The 18780-nt window shown below is 37.7% G+C and overlaps 1 pseudogene; it reads right to left on the bottom strand.

Annotated features, from left to right (window-relative positions):
- LOC100994091 (magnesium transporter NIPA2-like) overlaps positions 1-18283 on the bottom strand; it is a 59572-nt pseudogene extending 41289 nt beyond the window's left edge.
- Between the last annotated feature and the right edge of the window lie 497 nt (positions 18284-18780).

The following is an 18780-nucleotide window of genomic DNA, read 5'->3' as shown; positions in this document are numbered from 1 at the left end:
GAAGGCAAACATTCCTTCCCAAACTGGCACTTGAGATGAACTTAGCTAGTGCACAGATGAAATATAACATTGTGATGATGTTATATTTATTCTAGTTATTGCCAATAATTACTTCTGTGTCTTTTCCTCCATTCACTGTGATGCCACGAAGTGGGTCTATCTGAAGATAAATATTAAATAAATAATAGTGCATGTGATATGCGGGTGTAGCAAAAATTGTGAATATGGTCTGAGGTTGAGGACATGTGGTGCCAAAGAATGTGGCCTTCTCCAGGACAGAGAACTTATCTGATGCACGACTCTCTCTCACCTTGGTATGTAGCACCACAAGCCTGGCAGAGTGGATGCTTCGTAAATGTTTGTTTCACCAAATCATGTTCCCTGCTTGTACTCTGGGAGCACTGTGAGTTTTTAGTATCAGCTTCATGTGCTACTGTCATCCTTTCTTAGAGGTCATCTCTTGCCTTCTCTATCTCTCAACAAGGGGATTTCCACTAACAATACAGATTCTAAATTCTATGGTGTATAATACATACATGCTGAATTTACACCAAATAAATGAAAGAGGTGTACAATGCTCTTTGTAGCATTCAGCAGGGAACATAATAAAATTATTAGGAGCAAGGGCTTAAGGTCACACAAACCTGGTTTCAAGTTCCTGTTCTACTGTTCATAGCCACTTAACCTCGGGTAATTCATTTAATGACTCTAAGACTCAGATTTCTCATCTGTAAAGCAGCGATCTGATAATAAAAGTACTGAACTCATCAGGCAATTATGAACAGTAGATTATATAAATGATGGAAAGTACTTGACACAGGGCTTGTTAGAAATACTTAGTAAATATTTATTATTATCATAGTAATATCATGCTAGCTATGGTGACTGGAAGTTTCTGGTTTCTACAAGTAGAGTGTCCAGTTTATGTCTGTTTTAGAAGACAGTACGTGCTTCATCTATTGCCTACCACAAGACCTGGCACATAAATGTTTACTAAATGGGGTAATGAATAAACATTAAAAGAGGAAGTGGAATGAGCTGATTTTAGGTGATTTGAAGACATTTTGCATACATGGTTTAATAAGCTTTGTAGGCAAGATGGCTTGTGTTTGCTGACACAAAAGTAAATGGCCACTCTCCTTTTAAAGAGTGATAATCTGTCAATATGCACATCCGCCAATATCACCTTTGCTTCTCAGCTTTTTGTACTCCCAGAGATATCATAGGTGAAACTAGCATAGGAGTTAGATACCTTTTAAGCAAAAAGCACTTGGGGCAATACAAGACTTGGCAAGTATAACATAGCTCACACAGTGTTATAACTGTGGAGTCTGAGAGGCTGAATTTTTTTACTCACCTAAGAAATGCAGTAATCCCTTCTGAATATACTGCCTCAAGCATAACACTGCTCATAAGATATAAAGTGCACTTTGACCAAGATGGCCAAAAGGTCCCCCTCAGCTTGACTCAACTTTAGCCAGGTGACTCTAGGGCCCTGACCTCCCTTTTCTTAGAGTATTTTACTTTAGAAAATTTGCAATTGTAAATTCTTTCTCTGCCTTTATGAGATGTAAATCTTCTACAACCTAGAAATGTATTTATCCCTGAGCTGGGATCTATCTCTCTGAAATGTAACCATTGAAGGTGATAGCACCCCTCTCCTAGTCTCTGTGGGAGGATAGGAGCCTAACTTCTATAAAGGACAATTAGCAAACACAGATGGCCTAATCACATTGACTACCCTCCTCCTAATGTCTTCTGGTACTTTTCCGTCAGCTTACCTCAGGGTTAAAGTACTCCTGCCTTTTGTTTCAGTGAAGTTGAGTTCAACTTCTCTCCCCATTGCAGTAGTCTTGAATAAAGTCTCCCTTGCTATTTTTAGCAAGTGTACAGTGCAATTTTTATTTTATAGTTCCTTGAATTAAAAAGGGGGGAGTGAAGACTCACCCTGTGAATTTACTGACTGTCATTAAAATCAACATGATGCCCATCACCATCAATCAGACAAGTCCCACAATATCCAAAGCCTTCTGATAGTGAGTTTCACAATTAATTAATGAGACAGAATAGGGTGTGGATTGCATGATTTTAATCTGCACAGAAGAGGGTAAAAAGCCTCAGGTTGAAGACCCAGCACTCTGAGGTCAGCCAATACAGAATGAATGCTGCTCAACTTCCCAAGCTAATGTCTTTAAAAAGCACACTGCTTTAAAAAAGTAAAGAATGAGGTTCAGAGGATCTGAGATGGGATGAAAGACAAAGAATTTGGAATATCTTTGCCAAAGTGGGCTCAGTGAATTCCGAAAATTAGTCGGAAAATTGATTTGATCAATTTGTTTTTATCAAAGTGTTCAGATACAAATTCTTGTTGAAATAACAGGTTTTCAGGTTCACATCACTCCTTTCCCTAAAACTGTTTCTTGGTTTATGTTGGACTTGAGGATATCATTCAGCCTTTTTGAAGTGGCTCATGGTCTTGTCTCTATCTCTCTGTTCTCCTTTCTTACTGACCCCCTCTCATGCCTTGCAGTCCAACCATTCTGACCTGCCTAAAGTCCTCTGGCTGGGCCATGTACTCTGCTCCCATGACTGCTATTAGGTCTGTCTTAAAGGCTTTTCTACTATTTTTCACCTGTCAAACCCAGCCAATCCTCTCGGAAGCCTCCAGCAATCTCACAGGGTTAGGGTCTCCTTCTTGATACCCTTAACCATCCAGTTCATAGCCCTATGGCATGAGAGTCATAAGATGTATCAATGTTGCTTTTTTATTTGTCTAAATTCTCCACTAGGGTGAGGACTCTTCTTTGTCCATTTTGTGTATCCCCAGCAGAGTTGCTGGACCCAAGAGAAGAACTAGATAATACTTTCTGAAATAGCTTACAGGTGCATACTATCAAGAGTTCAGGCTGAGTCTGCAAAGTGAAGGGAAAGATGGGTCTGCTTCTAGTGCTAGCAATGACTATCAAATGCTACCAGCAGCTGTAACAAGAGCAATAATTTCCCAGGTCTTCTTGACTTTAGCCAAGTTTTAGTAAATCTGTTTCTACTCCAAATATCAAAAAGTACTAGCTTTAAAGGAGACAGACTCTTTATTGACCTTAGGGACACTGAATGTTCCTCAAAAACATAGTTAGAGGGCATGATTTGGGAGTACAGGTTAATCAGTGCGACGCTTGCCTGACAGAGAGACCCCTTTCACTGGAATAGGAAGATCTACTTTTGGGTCTTGATGTTTTATTTGGCTGGTCTCTGAGCCAGTCCTGACCATTACACCCACGTGGGCCATGCCTGTTGGCCTTAAGTCTCATGGGGGATTGGAGTTCAGCTACCTGCAGCATTCTTTCCTTTGCTGTTTTGGTTCCTTTCCTGTCATCATTGGCACCCTTAGTTCTATAACACTTAACCCTTTCTCCCATTCTTTTCTTCCTGTAAACTCTGGTGATCTTATGTCATTACACTGAAAAAGAACTACTCTGCTCACCATAAGTTGGCTGTTCCTGCTGAGAAAGAACACAGACATTTCAGATGCCATGGATATCTTTTTCTTGCAATGTACAGGTCAGCTTTGCTGCAGTTATGCATATCTGGTTGAAATGCTTCATGCCTGGGCAAAAGGAGAAAGGGAATTTTTAGAGTGCCAGCCCAAAAGTGATCCTTGAAGTGCTTTCAGTATTCCAACATCTTATGGCACTTTCTCAGTTCAGTTTGCTTGATAGTCATTAGATGTCTTCAAGTTGATGACTGGGTGGTAAAAAGAAATCTTAACAAGTCAGCATTTTTATTTTATAAAATAAGATTTTACCAGTAAATATTAAATTTTTAAAATAAACAATATGATTGATGCCCTAAGTTCTAAGTGTTATTTTGGATCAAACTCTACCTGTTCTGATGAAAATGCACTTGAGGAATGACAACCTGTGCACTTCTCTATTAGAGGTAGGCAGTAATTCCAGGCACAGAGCTATTAAGGATTAGGGAGTCTGATGGGTTGGCAGCCTCCTCAGTCAATACCTGATGCCTAAGCGCAGAGAGGATTCAGTCCTTGGCATGATGTGAAAGGCCTTTTATGATGTGGTGCTCGCCTGCTTCTCCAGACTCATTGGTGAATGTTCCCCTCCTTTATCTCTCCCTCTTCTAAGTCTCAGCTGTGTGTCGTCTCCCTAAAGATTTGTCGTATATGCACCCACAGAATCCTGTGAGTATCACCATCCTAGCACTGAGAAGAGCATATTATAATTTTATATTTACTTTCCTATTTTCACAAGATTGTAAACTTTCTTGAGATCAGAGGCTGTATCTTATTTATCTTTGGATCTTCAGAAACTAGCACAGTCCCTCTTTCAAGGTTAGCACTGACAGAATCTAATTTTTCAAAATTAATCAATAGAAATATATTATTATTTTTAGTTCAAGATTTGTATATATTAAGACTTTGGTACTATTTTGGATATTTACTTATCAAATATTCACAAATTAAAATTTTTACTATAAATTTCTTTTAAAAATCACAGAAATGTTTGTAAAATAAAGAACAGAAAAAAGTCACCCATATTCACATTTTTTTCTGCTTCTTTTAGCAATATTTTAAAAATACTTTCTCAAATGAATTTCAGAATAGTTTCATCAAATTTGCATTCTAGAAATTCTTACTGGGACTAGAAATGCATTAAATCTATAATAGATTTGGAAAGAACTGTTTATAGTTTTTAGTCTTCCTGTTAGACACATCATTGCTCCTGCCAGTTTTGCAAACCTTATTCTTTTAGAATGTTTGGAAGTTTTCTTCACCAAGATTATGTTAAGGTATATTGCTTTTCATAGCTTTAGATTCTGATTAAAAGTAAACTGGCCTCAGGTGGTTATGGTAGCTCACGCCTGTAATCCCAGCACTTTGAGAGGCTGAGGTGGGCGGATCACCTGAGGTCAGGAGTTTGAGACCAGCCTGGCCAACATGGCAAAACCCTGTCTCTACTAAAAAAAAAAAATACAAAAATTAGCTGGGCATGGTGGTAGGCGCCTGTAATCCCAGTTAGGAGGCTGAGGCAGGGAGAATCGCTTGAATCCGGGAGGCGGAGTTTGCAGTGAGCGGAGATTGCACCATTGCGCTCCAGCCTGGGTGACAGAGTGAGACCATCTCAAAAAAATTAAAATAAATAAATAAATACACTGGTATCAAATGTTCAGCGTGCTGTTTTCACCAATCCACCTACTGAAGTGCAAAGTCCTGAGCCTCCCCTCCTCCAAATCTCCAGTCTACTTGTGGAAGTACCAGGACTCCAGAGGAGAGTGGGGAAACTGTAGGAATCCATACCTTGTGGGGTTCCTGTTCCTGCATCACCGCTCTCTTTAATATATGTTGGAGATTAGTATCAGTTCATGAGATTTCTTTACCCTGCTTCTGGATTGTTGTCCTGGTGAGTGAGGAAGGGGTCTCTAGTGGGAGACTCTTATGGTATGAGGAATAGCTCATCCCTTCTCTATTTACAGTTAGGAAATAACAGTGGATAGAATGAGCAGAAAGTTGGTGTCCCAACTCTGATAGTCTGTTCTAGTGCTTTCTCCACTAAAGATTTCTACAACGTATCGATCTGCTTTTTTTCTCCTTTTCTTTCTTTCTTCTTCTTTTTCTTTTCTTTTTTTAAAGAAACAGTTCACAGTTCACTCTATTAAACATTCAATTTTGCAGGCAAGTGCAGTGGCATCATTATCAAATCTCACTTTCTTCAAATATCTTAACAGGTTATTCTGTGACTCAAACCTGCTTTTCTCATGACACTTCTAAACTCAGTCTAAATTGCCAATCTGTGGAACCCATGAGCAAATAAATAGTCATAGTTTTAAGTCACTTGAATTGGGTGGTAGTTTTTTATACAGCAATAACTGACTGATGCACTCTTCTTATTTCCAATCACCTTTCATAGTTTATGAGAAGGAAAATAAGATAATACTTGGAAAATAGTAGTCACTGAATAGTTGTTGAATAAATAATTAAATAAGTGTACAAATGAATAAATGAAACAGTATAATTTTTTCTGAAATTCCAGATTTAAAACAATTCATCTTGATACCTTGAATGTTGGTTTTCCCCTCCACTGCTATATCACCTGGTGCACACACTTCTAATAGCAGCAATTACACTGAATTGCAGTTATTTATGCATGTGTTTCTTTACATCATGAGGAATTCAAGGACTAGGACTATTTTCTAGCCATTTTTGTATTTTTAGTGCTCATATACTCAGTGCCCCCAAAAGGTTGATTCTCTGGGGATTTTAGAAATTGGAAGTTCTGACCTTCGGAAGCTGAATGGCAGCTCTATAGGCTGCAGTGATTCTAAACTGTGACTGAAAATTAAAATAATCTGAAGCTTTAAAAATATATCAATGCCCAGCCTCATTTCAGCAGTCAGTTCAGAATCTCTGGGGGTAGGACTAGGCAATGCCAGTTTGCAACCTGGGCTGAGAACCTCCAGGTTTAAGTGTCCTTAAGGTTTGTTAGTATTAGCACCAAACAAATGATTCTCTTCAGCAACAAGGAAGACATATTAGGAAATAATTTGGGATTACTAAATATTCTTACTTTCCAAGCTGAAACATTAATGATAATTGAAGTGCTAAATATTATGCTATACATATGAATGTATGAGTCTGCATGAATTACATATGAAAATTCATTCAAAAATTGTTTAATATTTGACATAAAATTGTCTTTTATTTTTCCTTTAATATTTTTATCAAAGCTATAAAAGTTTTTACAGTTTTAAACTTTTTTTGAAAAATGTCAACTTTATTTTTCCATTTTCTTTTCAATCAAGAATTTTATGATATTTTGTGTTTATTCCTTGGTGTTGATTTTGAATATTTAAAAATGGGTCATTAAAAATGTTTTTTGGTTCAACAATAGCTTATTCAGAACAAATCACTCAAGATTTTCTCTCACATGAATAGTTATGCTCCAAGATTTCAATTTGACATCATTAAGCTCTGTGTTCTTATTTATTAAACAACCAAAACATATCTATAGATTGATTTTAGTGCCCCTTTTTTCCCCACTTGAATTCACTATGATTAAAAGTTCACAGCCTTGGTTACAATATATAATTTGAGAAATAACCAACAATGTCTCTAGTGATTAAATATTCAAGTTTGCAATTATTTTGTAACTTTTGTTCTGCTCTTTGCTCACTCTAAAAATTATCATAAAATTTTGAAAGATGTCCTCAGTGTAGAATATGTCCATAAAATATTAAATATTCAATTTTCCTCTATCATGGCTTGAAAAATTCATAATTACATGATGATCCACATAATAACTCATTCTGAAAAGTCATATATGGCACTCCCTCTGTGACTGAGTTAATAATTTACTGCTGTGTGGGATTTTCACTCTGCACTGTTAGTCTTGGGAACATTTATTAAGCAAATGTTCATTTTCAAAGATCAGGATGTGAATGAAGAGGGTAAGAATTTAATGAGGAGTGACAGACAGGTGAACTGATTCCATATAGAACTTTAGTACAAGGGAAAGCAGAGAGCTTTATCTTTCGTTGCCTCGATAGACACCTGAAATGAAATATAGAAGACAGAGGGCAGGAGAAAAAAAATGATGCTCTTCTGCAGGGGCCAACTGAGGGATAAATCAAGGGAAGTGAGGAATACAATTCAGGTCATTTGAAAAGATGCCACTGAATGTGGAGCTTTAAGCTTTAGAGTAGAGGGGATGTTGACTTTTTATTTTAAAGTCACCAAATCCTGCCAAAAGAGAATATTTCATGTCTTATTTCTTTCCCTTTGGTATCCCAAATTTTCACTGCCAAAAGCTTGAATGACCAAAGCATATGATTGAATAAGCAAAGAAGTTTCCACAGAACTGGTTATTTTAAGGGCTTGCAATTGCTTAGAGAAGCTTTTAGGAAACCCGTGTTATTTAAATGAAGACCTAAAATACAGCATCTAGAAATAAACCTTACAATGAGTAATCTTTATTCTCTTATTTGCGTCAGTTCTGTGAAAATACAGGCAGCGTGAATGAAGCAAGAAGTTTGTGTTTGATTTATTGGATAATTACATTATGTGAGTAACTCTGACCTCACTTTTCCATGTTGCCTTGGGCAGATCTTAGGTATTCAGAGAAGTGATGGGTCACCAGAAGTCATCAGATGGAACCAAGAAGGAAAACAGTTCAGTTACCTTATTATTATATTAATTTTTGATTGACAAATGTTGAGACTCAATAAAATCGTGCCATGATAGGTTACTTCTATGCCCTTTTAAGTGATTTTTGGAATATGGTACAGGTTAAACAAATACATAAATGAATAAAACTAAAAGAAATTACAATAAAAGAGGCCACACTACACACGTATGATTTGAAATTTATTGAAGATTTATCTATAGTCACCAGTTTTAATATCTCCACACTTCAATTTTCTTACTGGTGAGGATAAGTTACGAAAACCAGAGTGGGGCACCAAGAAGGATGTAGAGGAAGAATCAAATTTTGTTGATTGAAAATAACTTTACTTTGTTTTGTTTACCCTTAAAAGCAAAGTTTATATTTGAGGTCTTGGATCATCATTGTTGAACTTTGCCTGAGCCCTGTGCTCCTGAAGAACAGAGAAGTTGAAAATATATGTAGATATAAGTAGACCCGATTCAAGTCCCAGCTTTGCCATAAGTTGACTGTGTGACCTTAAACATGTCACAACTCTGAGTTTGTAACCTCAATTGTGAAAATGTGCATTGTAAACAAGAATATCTTTTCAGAATTCACACAGCTCTGAAAGCCAATGGTTAGAGAGTGATGCTGGTGTTTCCATACAGTTTGATAGAGATAATCCTAAAATCTTTTTTTCTTTCTTCACTGTCCCAATTATTATTTTAGGGACATATAAAATAGGTCCCTATAGGTCTTCAGGTTTACTTATTCTATTTTAGAAATCAACCTTGTTGAGATATGCATAATACAGAAAACTGTATATATTTAATGTATACAACTTGATAAGTTTGTAGATAAGTATATACCAGTGAAACCATCACCACAATCTATGCCATAAACATATACATTATCTCTAAAAGTTTCCTTCTACCCTCTTTATTATTAATATTTGTGTGTGTGGTAAGAACACTTAACATAGAGCATAGTGCCTAGAGTTAACAATACTGTATTGCAGGGGTCCCCAACCCCCAGGCCACGGACTGGTACCAGTCCATGGCCTGTTAGGAACAGGGCTGCACAGCAGGAGGTGAGTGGTGGGTGAATGAGCATTACCACCTGAGCTCTGCCTCCTGTCGGTCAGCAGCGGCATTAGATTCTTGTAGGAGTGCGACCCCTTTGTGAATTGTGCATGTGAGGGATCTAGCTTGCGTGCTCCTTATGAGAATCTAATGCTTGATGATCTGTCACTGTCTCCCATTGCCCACAGATGGGACTGGCTAGTTGCAGGAAAACAAGCTCAGGGCTCCACTGATTCTACATTATAATAAATTATATAATTGTTTCATTATATATTACAATGTAATAATAACAGAAATAAAGTGCACATAAGTGTAATGAACTTGAATCACCCCGAAAACCATACCCCGCACCACCCCATCTTTGGAAAAATTGTCTTCCATGAAACTAGTCCCTGGTACCAAACACGTTGGGGACCACTGCTGTATTGTATACTTGAACATTTGCTAATAGGGCAGATCTTGTGTTAAGTGATGTTAGCACATCTAATGTTTTGTTTAAATTTTTTTTTAATCTATATTAAGAGGTTGTGGATTCTTGGATTTGAACATGTGTTCTTAGGGTTGGCCAGAAATATTTGTGCTGAAAATGTATCTTTGGACTTCTATTTTATTGCCTGGAGATGTTTGCCATTTGGACCAATAATAAATGCCTGAGATTTCCCTCCTATGCATGTGTGTAAATCTGGGACTTCAAATTTATCTAAAGACTTGGGTAAATGCCAAGGCTATGTTTTCAAATAGCCAGGTACTTTGAAAAGCTCTGTCTTCATTGTTCTCCTCTTGACAGAGATGTTAATGGAAGCTGACCTTGATTAGCACTCAGTGAGAAATCAATGAGATATTTTTTTCAAGGTGTTTGAAAAGGTGTAAGAAAGGTTTGGCAAATGTTTTTAACTCAGGCCCAGATTTTAAAACCAGGTTGTTACTGTTTTATTATTAGAGAATAATCATTTTTGTAGTATTATATTTTACAGATATTTTGAATGAAACAGGAAGTCTGTGTTCCATTTTGAATGTCCTAGATGGGTGAAATATGTCAATTACTCTATTCTATATGTGTTTATTAAAGAGAGCATTTAACATTCATGTTTATTTAAAAGTCCAAATGGACCTAGTCTTTCCTCTTTAGTCTCCTGGTTTCGTCCTCATTCTTTCTTAGTTTTCACTTTCAAATAATACAGAATATAAATTGTAGCTTATTCTTGCTGAAACCTATACTGCACCAGTGGCCAGTTTGCTTATATTCATTACAACAAGTCACCATCCTAATGAAGCCTCAATTTTCAGGACTGATAGGGACTGGGAGAGGATTTATAACTAATTTCTTTGTATCAGAATAAGTCAATTTCCTCATCAAAAATATTAGTTACCAAGGTCTAAATGAGGTCACTTTTAAATGCCAAGCAGAAATAGAATACTCAATAGTTTACCCTAAGTAATTTCTCTGACTATAAATTTCAAGATGAGTGAAGGCAGAATTTTAATCATTGCACTGAAAAAACTCAAATTGATTGTGTCTCTACTGTAAGAATTTGTCAAAAGAATAATAACGATAACAGTGAACGTTGGAAACACATTTTTCTCAGATATCAAATACAAGTTCATCATTAATATGTGTTCTTGTATGGTAATACCAAAAAGCACAAATACGTACGTAAAATACACACTACTCACATACAGATCATTAAAAGTGGTGAACAATACAAAATATAAATTTTCTAACTGCCATAACAATATTTTGTGGGATATGTAAACTAGAGGCTCCATCGAGTTGCTCAAAAATTATTTGGTTAAAGGGTAAATACACCTTGTACATCATAATGAAAGTCTTATAGGTAGGGGTAGAGATTAACACTTCAGGCTGTCTACAGAATATTAATAAAATTCAATATATTTTCTAAAAGGTATAATTTATATTTTGTGGAAATGAGACCCTTTTCTAATAAAATTCTTCCGTCCTTCATTCTGTTCATATAATTTTGCTATAAATCATCCTGTAGGAATTTTTTCCCCTAAATATTCATCTCAGGGAGAACCTATTTAAATAAGCCCTCTTAGCAAGATCTTTCAGAATTAAAATTACACCACAAGCAATACTTCATCTGTTTCCTTCTATAGAATTTTATTATGCCTAAAATAATGTTTTTGCTGAATTCCATTATGATAAAACTGTTGATTTGAGGTGACTTTGATAGTAAAGAAATTGTGTGTTAAAAGATCATCAAATTATCCTTAGTCTTTTTAATTGTAGTGTCTCTGAATTTGTACCATTGCAGCTCCTTCCTGCTTCCAATCTACATACATAGTGAGAAAAACCTAAGGGCATTATTCTCAGCTTCATTACAAAGAAAGAATAAGAAGAAAAATTGCTGCTGGATATACTAGGTTTCCTAGGCTTCTAGTAAACTAGAACATTATGCTCTTTCTTAGTCATTTAAAGCGTATTTTACTCTACTGTCTGGTAGCCATTACAAAAAAGTCTTTTATTTCTGATATAAATATAGTAAGTAATTTGATTTTTTAAGATGTGAGATACAATATGGCAAATAGACATATCAGGCATTCACAGGTACGTACACACACACACACACACACACACACACACACACTACATTAATGTCAGGTCTTTGGAAGGTCTCAAGTACTGGGAGTGTCTCTTGAGGGTATTACAGGAGGGTTCCATAGGAAACTCATGCTGCAGAGCTCGGAGAAGATTTTGGATAATGTAATTAGCAAAACTCTTGCTTGGCAAATTATCACGTGCTTGACAAGTGAATATTCAGGTGCTTTAATTCACCTATTTCTTATATCTGCCCATTGAGGTAGGTGAAATGGGCTTTATTACCTTCTTTTTCCATATGGAAACTGAGGTTCAGTCAGGTTACCTGACCTCAACACAGCTCACAGCATTGTTTTCTGATGCAGAGGCCAGGACTCTTTTACATGACATAACGGAAAGCTGACTTTTGGTCAACTAATACTTTTGGCTCTTGGGCTCTCAGGAGGCCTTCACATCATTTCAGTCCCAAGCATCAAGCAGGAGATGAGCTTGGGGTTCAGATTAAATGTATACATTTATTGTTTGCTGTGGGATGTATGTGGGAAGCGGTAATGTGCATAGGCTCCACAGTTGTTGCAAACATTAGGCACCTGATAAACCCTCTGTATGGGCCATGGGGCATCACAGACTATGGCATCAATGTGTTGGGGGAATATCTATCTGCTCCACCATCCTCAGTGTCATCTGTCTCCCATACATGTAGATCCCTTCGTGGTCTCAAGTTGGCTGCCACATCCCAGGAGTCATTATCAGACGGACAATATCAGCAAACTTATTAGAGAGGAGTTGAGCCTCTTCTGATGCATATGGCTGCATGATACAAAATCAGGGTTCTTGTGGCAAGATATAAGACAGGAAGCATTTGAAGAGGCAATAACAAGTGCCTGCCCAGAATGCATAGAGAAATAAGGTAATATTTAGCTTCTTGCATTAAAAAATGGAATTTTTACAGCAAGAATGGAGGCTTCTTATCTAAATTCCTTCATCTGCTCTTCTGGCATGCCATTAAGCAGGTTTAGCAGGTATGAGTTTGATGTAGAAGAGCTCTTCAGGCTGGAGAAAGAAGTGGGGAAGACATAGTCTTCTTTGGCCCCAAAAGATTGTGGAGAGAAAGAGAGAGAGAGGAGGAGAGTGAGCTGTTGTCCTGTTTTCCCTTCTTGGGGTTGGTTTGGGGATGTGGCTGTGGGGGAGGGGGCACTGACATTAAGTAGGTGTCAGGGAGCAGTGAAAGCAGAATGCTCATGTCCCACTCTCACATTTGGAATTCTGGAAAAATGCTAATTTGCCAAGAATCTTATTAGGAGGGAATAGCATTGCAGTCAGCATAAATAACTTGCTGGTACTCTTGAGGCCTTCTCAGGTTCTATGCACAGTCGAATCTAAGTGGACACATAGCTGACCTGTCTTCAGGACAGCAAGGCAGAGGACTGAGTTCCATGAGCAAAGGGACTGGCTAGTGGACATGGTGGACATGCAGAATTTTCCCAGGAGCCAAAAGAATAACCCCAAGTTCATCACCTACAGGACTCCCAGCCGACAGGTGAACTTAGGACTTCTCATCAGAGGTGTGCAGTTGCTAGCCATGGCATACCAAGAAATAGCACATCAGCTGGTGCCAGTCTCCATTATCCACCAGAATTGTGAAGCCACTTACTCCTTCCTCTTTATATGTGGACGCTCTATTTGGGATAGAAGCAAGGAAAATGTTGGGCTATCTTAGAGCCTGCACCAACCAAGATGAGGTGACTCAATATTTCGACCTGTTATGGTCTGAATGTTTATGTTCCTCAAAAATTCGTATGTTGAAATCCTAACCCGGAAAGTGATGGTATTAGGAGGTAGGGCCTTGGGATGTGATTAGTTCATGGGGCAGAGCTCTCGAGAATAGGATTAGTGTCCTTATAAGAAAGGCACAGGGGAGACCCCTCACTCCTTCTATTATGTGAAGTTACAGTGAAAAGAAGGCCGTCTGTAAACCAGGATGCTGGCCTTTGCCATGTTCCAAATCTGCTGGCACCTTGATGTTGGACTGTTCCGCCTCCAAAACTGTGAAAAATAAATTCGTGTTATTTATAAGCTATATCTGGTTTGTGGTATTTTGTTGTAGCAGCCTGTGCAGACTAAGACACACTCCCTCCATGTTGTCTATGGGCAGGGGGTGGAGTTTGGAGACAGTTCAGGATTTCATAACATGGTTCCTTTTTCACTGAAGTATTGGTTCCTCTAGTGTAGTATGACATGAAAAATATCAACATACTTATAACATACCTGTTTAGGAAAAGGAGGAAAATGTTTAACATGCCTGTATTATTCCTCCTGCATACTATAGGAATATTTTGTTTGTTCTTATGTATAAGAAGAAAGTACTTATTACTAACACAGCATATTAACATAATGAAAAGAAGTGTTTATGCTAAGGAAATCTTTACTAGGAGGTATTTTTGAGATAAGGCCTAATTCTTTAATGGCCATTAATTTGTACCCAATTAAACAGTAGGCACTAAAAACTGTAGTGAGTATAAATGAGGGAAGTCAAGGGGATGAGAAATCTGAAAACGCTGGGGGAGTTTCACTTGTGGAAGATAAGACAAAGTTAAGTCTTCGTGTGGGTGGGGATAAACTGCCGGCTATGAATATATAAAGGGTTCTGTTGATAAAATCACATAATCAACATAAAATTGCTCTATAAGTTCTAAAGCATTATGGAGATGTTATCTCTTTATGTTTTATTTTATTCTGTAGTTCCAGACAGCATGAGTAGACCCAATGGGTAAAATGTAAAAGGAAGTGGCTTGTTAGCAGTTGACCAGGTGAATGTACTACTTTAACCATGGGACCCCAAATGATTCAAGGGCAGGATGGATCTCTCTCTTTCAGGGTGAAGGTGGATGTGCTTTAAGACCTCTGTAAGGCTCTAGGTCTCCACTGTTCCAAGAAACAATTTCTTTTATGTATTTATTCTTATTTATTTATTTATTTATATTATACTTCAAGTTCTAGGGTACATGTGCACAACACGCAGGTTTGATACATAGGTATACATGTGCCATATTGGTGTGCTGCACCCAGCAACTTGTCATTTATATTAGGTGTTTCTCCTAATGCTATCCCTCCCCCAGCCCCCTACCTCTGACAGGCCCCAGTGTGTGATATTCCCCGCCCTGTGTCCAAGTGATCTCATTGTTCAATTCCCACCTATGAGTGAGAACATGCAGTGTTTGGTTTTCTGTCCTTGTGATAGTTTGCTCAGAATGATGGTTGCCAGCTTCATCCATGTCCCTGCAACTTTCTAGTAGAACATTTGTCCATTTACGGGGCTTCTTCCCCTGAAATTGAAGAGGCTAAGTGATATACTTAAGGCACAGATCAGGTAAATGGAGGGTTTTTAACCTGTGAGGATACCTGAGCCAGATGCTTGCTACTGAGAGTGTGGGGCTGGAGCCAGGATTAGCAGCATCACCTGGGAGCAGGTTAGAAAGGCAGACTCCTAGCCCCACCCCCTGGGATTCTCAGGCCAGCATGCCAACAGGCTCCCCAAGCATTCCTGCACACACGGAGCTGGACACTTAAAGAACTCCTATAAATGTTAGACTCACAAGTGGACCCAGAGAGCTCCTACCTGGGAGGCTGTTGCATTCTCTGATTCAAAGCACCTGCAGTTGAGACTCCTGCTCACCCTCACCCTCCTATCAAGACAAGTAGCTAAAACCACAGTGAACCCAACGTGCTATTTTGGGTTAAAATCAGTGGTGCCCATTGTAAGAACAAATGCAAATTAAAAATAAAAAGCTTAATTTCCCCTGTTGAAATGAGGAAAGAGATTCCCCTAATTGCCTGTACTTTCTTATCTCTTCGAAATGTATACAAATCATTTTGAAAACTAAATAGTCCTTTTGTCAGCTTTATGACCTAGGAAAGCTTTCTCTAGAACCTGGGAGACATCTCTTTGAAATGTAATTGTAAAAGGAGCCAGCGTTTCTATCTCCCAGTTTCTGTGAGAAGGAAGAACCCTAACTTAGGTGTGCGCCTTGTTCCAAATTGCAAACCTTCTGTTTTTAAGATATTAGAACTTGGTTTTGCTCTGAATAAAGCCACTTAGCCAACACAGATGGTAACCCTAATTACCAGATAAAGTTAGAATGAACAGTGTGACAAAATATGGCCCTCTTACTTCAAGACTAGTTATTGCTTATCTTCAGAACATGTATGTAATGCATTGTATCTGCTTAGCTTTATAAAAGGGTGTAATTCCTTACTATTGTTGCAATCTCTTAGTGGATTACCTATAATGTGCTGATGCACATTCTGGTTTAATACTTAGTCAACAATGAAACTGTTTTCTCTACTACCTTTGTGGAGAGGTTTTCTGGGTGGAGGAAGATTTTCATTTTTAAATTATATTTCCTCGGCGACATACTATTATACTAATAAATTATTAAAGTATCCTATTTATTATTCTTATATTCCTGCACTGCCATAGTCCCTGCCTCCCTGCCTCCCTCCCTTTTTTCTTCCTTCCTTCTTTTTCTTTTTCTTTTTTTTGACAGAGTCTCGCTCTTTCACTCAGGCTGGAGTGCAGTGGCGCAATCTCGGCTCACTGCAACCTTTGCCTCCTGGGTTCAAGTGATTCTCATGCCTCAGCCTCCTGAGTAGCTAAGATTACAGGCTTGCACCATCATGCCCCTCTTATTTTTGTATTTTTAGTAGAGAGGGGGGTTTCACCATATTGGCCAGGCTGGTCTCGAACTCCTGACCTCAAGTGACCCACCCACCTCCGCCTCCCAAAGTGCTGGGATTACAGGTGTGAGCCACCCTGCCCAGCTTTTCTTTCTATCCTTCCTTTCTTCCTGCTATCTCCCTTTCCTCCTTCCTCCATCCCTCGCCAGCTGTCTTTCCTCTTTTCTTTCTTTTCTTTTTGCTTTTTCGTTTTTCTAAATTGGCCTTAAACCAATTCCTCTCCAGCCAAATTATTCAGTAGAGATGAGATCGTAGATTTTATGAGTAAATATCTGTCCCAAATGTTCTGAAAAAAAGGTAATAGCATGGACCCAAACAATTAAAACACTGGTTTAATCCAAAGTTTATTTTTGCTTTGCAGTGAGGAAGTTTTAGGACTGAGCTCTTTGGTGTTTAACTGAGAAGTCAGAACAAAGGGTGTTCCTTATATCACGAAGGATGGTAACTCACAGACATTAAAAAAAATATGGACTTCTAATTTTGAGAGGTATTAGGTTGGCAATTGTAAGATGTCATTATTATAACTGGTCAACTGTGTGTGTGTATGTATGTGTATATACCTATATCCAACTATCATCTACCTATATGTCAGGAGCCATTCTACTTGTACTTTTTGAGATTAAAGAAACATTCATTTGAAATATATGAAAAATTCCGTGTGCTAGCCAACAAGGGAAATGCAAATTATTACTATTGTTCATTTCTAAGGTACCATTCTTTGGTTATAAAACCTATCCAAAGAGCATATTAGCAAAATAGTGTATTCAAATTACTATTTATACAAAAACACAGCAGCTCTATAATAATTTAAGCAAGTGATATTATAATTTTATTTCTATTGATACCATATAGGAATTGATGAGCTAATGTTGTCCCCTGAATCTGTGGTGGCGAGGAAGTTCCTAGGGGGAATACAAGAACTACCTAGCTTAACCTAAAATCTACACAGCATTTGTGCCCCTGAGCTTTTTAATAAGCAATAGCAGTGGGGTTTCTGATTGAATACTCTCCTTGGTCAGTATCAATAAATACTTAACCTTTTGGAGCCAAAACATGCATGTGAAATAAACAATGAAATATCTCCTGATTCTCTAAGAAGGCTTGGACTCTGAAATTGTTTTACATACTATGACTTAATTTCTGACCGTTACCTTTTTCACCCCTGATATTTTGATCCTGTCCTTGCCGGAGAGCCACAAAGAACCTTCTGACTAAAAAACAATACAAATAAAAGCCTCACATTCTGCATAACCACAGATATAATTCCACATTGGACAGCACTATTTAGTAACATCCTAGGTTTACTGAAGCATTCTATTTTTTTTTTTTTACCACAAATTCAAAGCTATCCAGTGTTACTTTTCTTAATTAAGCTAGGCTGCTCTCACAATTCAAACAGCTTCATTTTTTTTCTGCTTAAATTAAACTCCCTGTGCAATGCAGTGACCAAAACAAATAATCTATGACCTACAAACAAGACACTTGCATTCCCTGAAGAATTACGTTCTTGTTTCCTCTAGGTTATACATCTTTGAACCTCTCTTTGCTGTAACGACCTTCTGGTGCTCATTAGCATGCTGATTACCATTAACACAGCTATAATGCAGCAATTTTCTTGGTGTATGTCGAGGAGAAATGCTCATCTGAATGCAGTCAGGGGACAAAATTAACTGCATAAATCTACAGCGCAAACTGGATCTCGTCCAACTTTGCACAAGTCGTCTTTCCTCTCCTGGTTGTGACATCATCATCTAGATTCCCACTGATGGCTTAATAAGTATCTCAGGGTTTCATATTTAATTTCCTTTCATCTCTGTATATTACATTTCAGCTTAATTTCAGGAATGCCTGACCACCTTATTACTATGTCTCATAATATATATTTACCTTTAATCTTTTAGCTATATCCCTTAATGGCTCTGTTATGAGATTCCTATCAACTCTACTTTTTACATCTTTTTTCAACATTTATATCTTTAAAAAATATTGACTGATAGAGTAGAATATAAGCACATGAACACACACACATTAATACATTTATGGAACTGAGAACGAGATTGAGATCTATAATTCATCTGTATGTTTGGAAGCAGGCATACATATTACTCTTTTGCAAGAGAGAACTCGATGAATAGTCAGGAAAGGAAGAAATTTTAATGGAGAGAACAATGGATGTATGAGATTGGATTTTCTTCTTGCTGCTGTCATGGGCATTTGATGGTTTTTTGATGATATCGGTCTCCAAATG

Source organism: Pan paniscus, chromosome 14, assembly GCF_029289425.2.
Source record: "Pan paniscus chromosome 14, NHGRI_mPanPan1-v2.0_pri, whole genome shotgun sequence".
NCBI classification, from domain to species: Eukaryota; Metazoa; Chordata; class Mammalia; order Primates; family Hominidae; genus Pan; species Pan paniscus.
The sequence above is the reverse complement of the archived record's forward strand: the minus strand, read 5'-3'. Positions and strand labels throughout refer to the sequence as shown.